Below are 6,052 nucleotides of genomic sequence, written 5' to 3'. Positions count from 1 at the left end.
GAATTAATTCAATTGATCGTGATAGGATCAAATTATCGATCAAACATCCGATCGATCCTACTAAATTAATTATATTGATCGTGATATGATCAAATGATCGATCAAGCATCCGATCGATCTAGGTGAATTAGTTCAATTGATCGTGATATGATCAAATGATCGATCAAACATCGATCCTATGAATTAGTTCGATTGATCGTGATGGGATCAAATGTTTGATCAAGCATCCAATCGATCCTGGTGAATTAGTTCGATTGATCGTAATAAGAACAAATGATTGATCGAATATCCGATTGATCCTAATGAATTAGTTCGATTGATCGTGATAGGATCAAACATCTGATCGAATCCTCCGATCGATCATAATGAATTAGTTTAATTGATCATAATGAATTAGTTCAATTGATCATAATGAGTTGTTCGTGATAGGTTCGTTCACACATCCGTTAGGTCCTACTGCATTTGTTCAATCGATCATGATAGGATCAAATGATCGATTAAACTTTAAACAATTGAAATTGAAGGTTTGATCGAATATCCGATCAATTATAATGAATTAGTTCGATTGATCGTGATAAGATCGAATGATTGAAACAATTGAAATTGAATTAATTCGATTGATCGTGATATGATTAAATGATCGATCAAACATCGATCCTACTGAATTAATTTGATTGATTGTCATAGGATCAAATGATCAATCAAATATTTGATCGATCCTATTGAATTAGTTCGATTGAGATCAATCAGAATGAATTAGTTCGATTGATCGTGATAGGATCAAACATCCGATCGATCTTGGTGAATTAGTTCGATTGATCGAGATAGGATCAAATGATTGATCGAACATCCAATCGATCCTACTGAATTAATTTGATTGATCGTGATAGGATCAAATGATCGATCAAACATTTAATTGATCCTAATCAATTATAAATAATCTATTAATTATTTATAAAAAAAATATATATATATATCGTGTGAATGGTATTTTTTTTTATTGAAAATGTCTTTTATATTGATCGATCATAGTGAATTAGATCATTTGAACTATAAACATTCAATTAAGCTATTAATCATTTATAGAAAAAAATATTGTGTGAATAGTATTTTTTTTCTTGAAAATGTCTTTTATACCCTTAAAATTGTTATAGAATTTCAAATTTACCCTACATTTAAACTTAAAATTATTTTAAAAAAATTGTAAGTATAATTTTTTTTAAAAAAATAAAATAAAATTACCCTAAATAGCGGCGACTAAGCAATGTCGCCGCTGATTGAGGCTTAATAGAAAATATTTGCGCCAACAAATGGCGCGGTTTCTGAAATTTTCGAACCAAAAATTTTCCCCAAACGCTCGAAAACACGAAAATCCCTAAAATTTTCCCCTCCCTCAAAAGCACTCAGCTCCCTCATCACTCTCACTCTCGATCTCTCTCCCGCTGCTCTCCCTAGCTCACCCTCTCTCTTACTCCGTCGTTTCGTTCTCCTCGCGCGGTAGTCTCCGCCTCGCGTTGGAACCGTGCCTTTGAGCGGTACCATTCGGAGCGTTCCTGTTAAAAGTTTCGAACGGCTCGTCGTTTCGGCGGTGATCATGGAAGATACAGAGACCTGCAGTAGCAGAGCCGTGGATTTCGCGCCGACTCTTAGGTTTGGCAGATACGAGTTGAACTTCTCAAATAATAATTCTGATGAACTTCTCAATTTTCAATTAGAAACTTTTTGATCGCTTCACGTCTGGATCGCTCTCCACCAAGACGAAAAGGTTAAATGCCTTGAACTTTTTTTGTTCATTTTTACGCTATTTGTTACTTCTAATTAGAAACTTTTTGATTGGTTTAAACGCCCAATTTATTGGTCAAATGGAGAGAAAAACCATAGATATTATACTTTGCCATGTGCTCTGCTAGATCTATTGCTTTGTTGCATTCGTTCCTTTCTACAATGCTAATTGGATTTTTTTGGAAATACATAATTGGCTGCTTATAGCTATTTGTATTACTGCTGCAATGGATGGAAAAAGGTCCGTAGTACCGAAAGCACTTTTCGTGAGCAGTAATCTCCCCTTATTTTTGGAAAGCTAGTGGCTGCGTGTGAATTCCTTCATGGCAAGGGACGGCCTGTATTATTTAGAATAAACGGATAGCATTACTCTTTTTTTTTTTTAGGATAACTCTATGTCTATTGTAGAATTTTTAGAATCTTATGGTTCAGATTTTGTTGCTCAGCATACAACTTAGTGAGGTATAATGAATTAAGGAAAAATTAGGGATCATTTATATTACAACTTTAGAGATGTGGTAAATGTTGAGTTTGAAGTTTCTCTAGATTTATCCTAATTCGAATGCACACAATGTTCTACTGCATTAAGCACTTTATATGTTCATTTATTTTCTAATCACAGAATGAGAGATTGGAGAAGCAAGCAGAGATCAAGAGAGTCCGGGAGGAGTTATTGCAACAAGCCAAACATAGGGACCCTCTCGCTTGACTGTTGCGTTGTGCTGTGATGCCGGTGGCACTTTTCTCTTAAATTCCTGTTTTTTCTTGAATTTTTAAGTTGCAGAGTTGATAGAATTATAATAATCAAGTTATCTGTTTTAAGCTGATGACTGTGGCGTAAACAAATTAATTTGGTATGCAACTGATGTGGATACTTTATAGATACGAGTTGCAATGCTGACATGGGCGCATTAGGTTTGGCAGGATTTTATAAGTTTTATTATACTAGATAGTTCAAGAAAAAGAATAATTTCTGGTTTGATGCAATAGGTATGAAGTCTCTTCTGTAAAAGTGAATGAGAAGAGTTGGGAAAATTTCCATTCATACCATTGAAATATTCAGGATCCCGACGGTAAAGTTTGAGGAAGAATAAGTTTTTCTATTATGTAAGTTTTCTCCTACCAGAAGAAGTTGAGATCCGTGGCTTCATCAGATATTCTCTCCTGGTTGGGGAAAACTACACATTTAACTCATACTGGTTTGTGACTTTGCTTTGAACAGTTATATATCCTTGGACCTTTCTTAGACATTGCAATATGTATCCTATTATTTATACATTCTATTTTGTTTGTGTGTATTTCTTATGATTTTTCTCTCATCTATATTCAACTTAATGTTGCTTGCTTTCTTTGTGGATGATGAGATCTTCAAAATATTTTTACCATAAACAAAAAATTTTCATAGATTGCTCGAAGCTTTTATAGGTTTAGTTAATTAACGCTGTAATAGTTTCCAAAATTTGCAAGGCAATGCATGAAATTACAATTTCAACAAATGACAAGCCCAAACTTTTCAGTCAGGTTGCTGACCTCTCTCTCTCTCTCTCACATAAGGAGCATGTTGAACTTTATTTGTCTTGAACCATTTCTTGGAACCATCTGTGTTGTATGACTTCCAATGTCCACTGTTTTCAGCATCAGAAACATATCCAGGATAGCTCTAATTCTTATTTTAGCATTATTTCTTAGATGTGTGCTGCATAATATGTGGCGTGTGAATATTCTTGACGTTTATGAGGCATCTACTCGAGATTAAAATTTTTGAACAAGGTGATAAATATATTGCACAAGAGAGATTTATGTTTGATGCTGCTAATGGGCATTATTGTTTTGAAGGCTGGAATTCTACAATCCGCTTCAGTAATGTAACATTAGATCCATTTAATACTAGAATAGTTCATAACTTATTTCATTTTTTTGTGTGTTTTTGAAACCCTATTCTAGCGATAACAGAATTTTTCCTTCTTTTGGTACAAGTACTATGTTAAAAGAGAGTACTTGTACAAGAAGCACTTTGCGTCCACCTTCCTTGCAGACCCTTCTTGAGGATGTGCTTGACTCAGCAGCTGTTCCTCACACTTCTTCCTCTGGGGGTGATTCTGATGGAAAAAGCAGATGTGAGCTCAGCAGTTTTTATTTTATTCAGTTATAGTATTTCTGTTATTGCTAGTTCTCTTACAGTCATATTTTTATTTAAAGCGAATAGTCTTGGAGCTTGCTTGAAGAAGTTGACTATGAACTTACACTTTGATGTTGGAAGAGAAATATTACATATTCCCACCTTCAGCTTTTCTAGCTTTTTAGCAAGTTTATCATCATTGCAGTTAACACGTGGTGATGACTTGATATGCTTTGCCCTGCCCCAATATCCATTTCCACAAACAGAACAAAGATCATAAAATTCAACCAAAAAATGTCTATCTCCAGAACCCAAAGCTGAGTTCATGTTGATAATTGGAAAATATTACATTTCTTTGGAATGATTTAAAGTCTTTCAGAACTAAAAAAGTTGGTGAATTATGTAAATTAATATTTGTTGCCATAAAGGAACTAGAGCCACAAAGTAGTACTCCAATAGAGAGATAAGAAAAGTGTCATTTTGCTAAAAGGTAAATCTTAACAATGATAATAGTATGCTTTAATGTTCCCTGGTTCTGCGATCGATCGCACTTGGAGTGCGATCGATCGCAATTTTCCGAAAACCTACTGATGCTGCGATCGATCGCACTTGGAGTGCGATCGATCCCAAAATTTCGAAAACCTACTGATGCTACGATCGATCGCACTTGGAGTGCGATCGATCTCCAAATTTTGAAAACCTACTGATACTGCGATCGATCGCACAAAAGTTTGCGATCAATCGCAGTTTTTTTTTTTTTTTTTTTTTTTTTTATGACTATTAGGGTCGACAAATGTGGACCCTAATGGTCTCCAAATTTTGAAAACCTACTGATGTTGCGATCGATCGCACACTTGTGTGCGATCGATCGCAGTTTTTTTTTTAGGACCATTAGGGTCGACAAATGTGGACCCTAATGGTCAACTAATCAGCGTCCACTTCAAAGTGGACGCTGATAGTCAATTTTTTTTTAATATTTTTGGACCATTAGCGTCCACTTTTGTGGACGCTAATGGTTTAACTATCAGCGTCCACTTTGATTTGGACGCTAATAGTTATTATTATTATTTTTTTAAAAGGGCCATTAGGGTCCATAAAGTCGACCCTAATGGTTAACTAAAAGTGGACGCTATTGCTTGACTATTAAGGTCGACTTTCGCTTCCGTTTACATCATCTTTAGGGTCCAAACATTGCGACTTTTAGGGGCGAGAAAGTGGACGCTAAAAGTGATCATTAGGGTCGACTTTTAAGTGGACCCTGATAATCAGACATTTGATCATTAGGGTCGGACTATTAGGGTCGACACTTTTAGGGTCGAAAAGTGGACGCTGTTGCCAACAGCGTCCACTTTAGGGTCTTTAGGGGCGACTTAAAGTCGTCCCTAAAGACCTAATTTCTTGTAGTGACTATAACCGCTTAGACGGTTAATAAAATCCACTAACCGCCTATGCCGGTTGGTAGTTAGCGGTTAACCGCTTTTAAAAAAATAAAAAATAAAAACCAAAACAACGTTGTTTTTATGGTAATATAATAATACCCTACTACATACAACATCATTTCTAGATTTTTATATATATTTAAACACAAAAACAATGTCGTTTCATATATTTTTCTATATATAAATATAATATGCATAAAGGCAATTAGTGGTTAAGGGTTAGTGGCTAGTAGTTTTTTCAAAGCCTAAAACTGCTAACCGTAACAGCCTTCACAAGCAGTTAATGGTTAGTGCAGTTAGTGTTTAGTAGGCAGTTACGCCTTTTTACCTTGAGAAGTGCTAGGGAACCAAATAAATGAACTCAGAAAAATTTCCAAATTGACGTGGCAGACCGTGAGTGGCAGACAAGGGAGAGAGAATTATATTTTTTTAATTTAAAAACCCTTGCCACGTTAGTTTGAAAATTTTTCTTGATTCATTTGTTTGGCTCTCTAGCACTTCTCTTTTACCCCTAGGAAATATGATAGTCTTTTCTTTTTTGTTCTTTTTTTTTTTTTTTTTACGGCTTCACTCATTTATCGAATTCAATGGCTTAACACTATACCCACGCATAGTATCAAAACATTTTAACCCGCCTATAAGTCACCCTCTCTGTAACTTGATCACAAAACTGTTATCATTTCTATCCCATAATCGACTTAATGGTTGTTTC

General features: G+C 35.1%; 1 long non-coding RNA gene across 1 annotated transcript; it reads left to right on the top strand.

Moving 5' to 3' along the window:
* Window positions 1-1,728: 1,728 nt before the first annotated feature.
* LOC132173898 (uncharacterized) lies at window positions 1,729-2,604 on the top strand. The gene is made up of 2 exons (XR_009439356.1): window positions 1,729-1,765; window positions 2,405-2,604. It is a non-coding gene; the product is annotated as an uncharacterized LOC132173898 (long non-coding RNA).
* The last annotated feature ends 3,448 nt before the right edge of the window (window positions 2,605-6,052 follow it).

The sequence above is a fragment of the Corylus avellana genome, chromosome ca3 (assembly GCF_901000735.1).
Source record: "Corylus avellana chromosome ca3, CavTom2PMs-1.0".
Taxonomy (NCBI): domain Eukaryota; kingdom Viridiplantae; phylum Streptophyta; class Magnoliopsida; order Fagales; family Betulaceae; genus Corylus; species Corylus avellana.
Note: the sequence above shows the minus strand (reverse complement) of the source record. Positions and strands in the feature narration are given on the sequence as shown.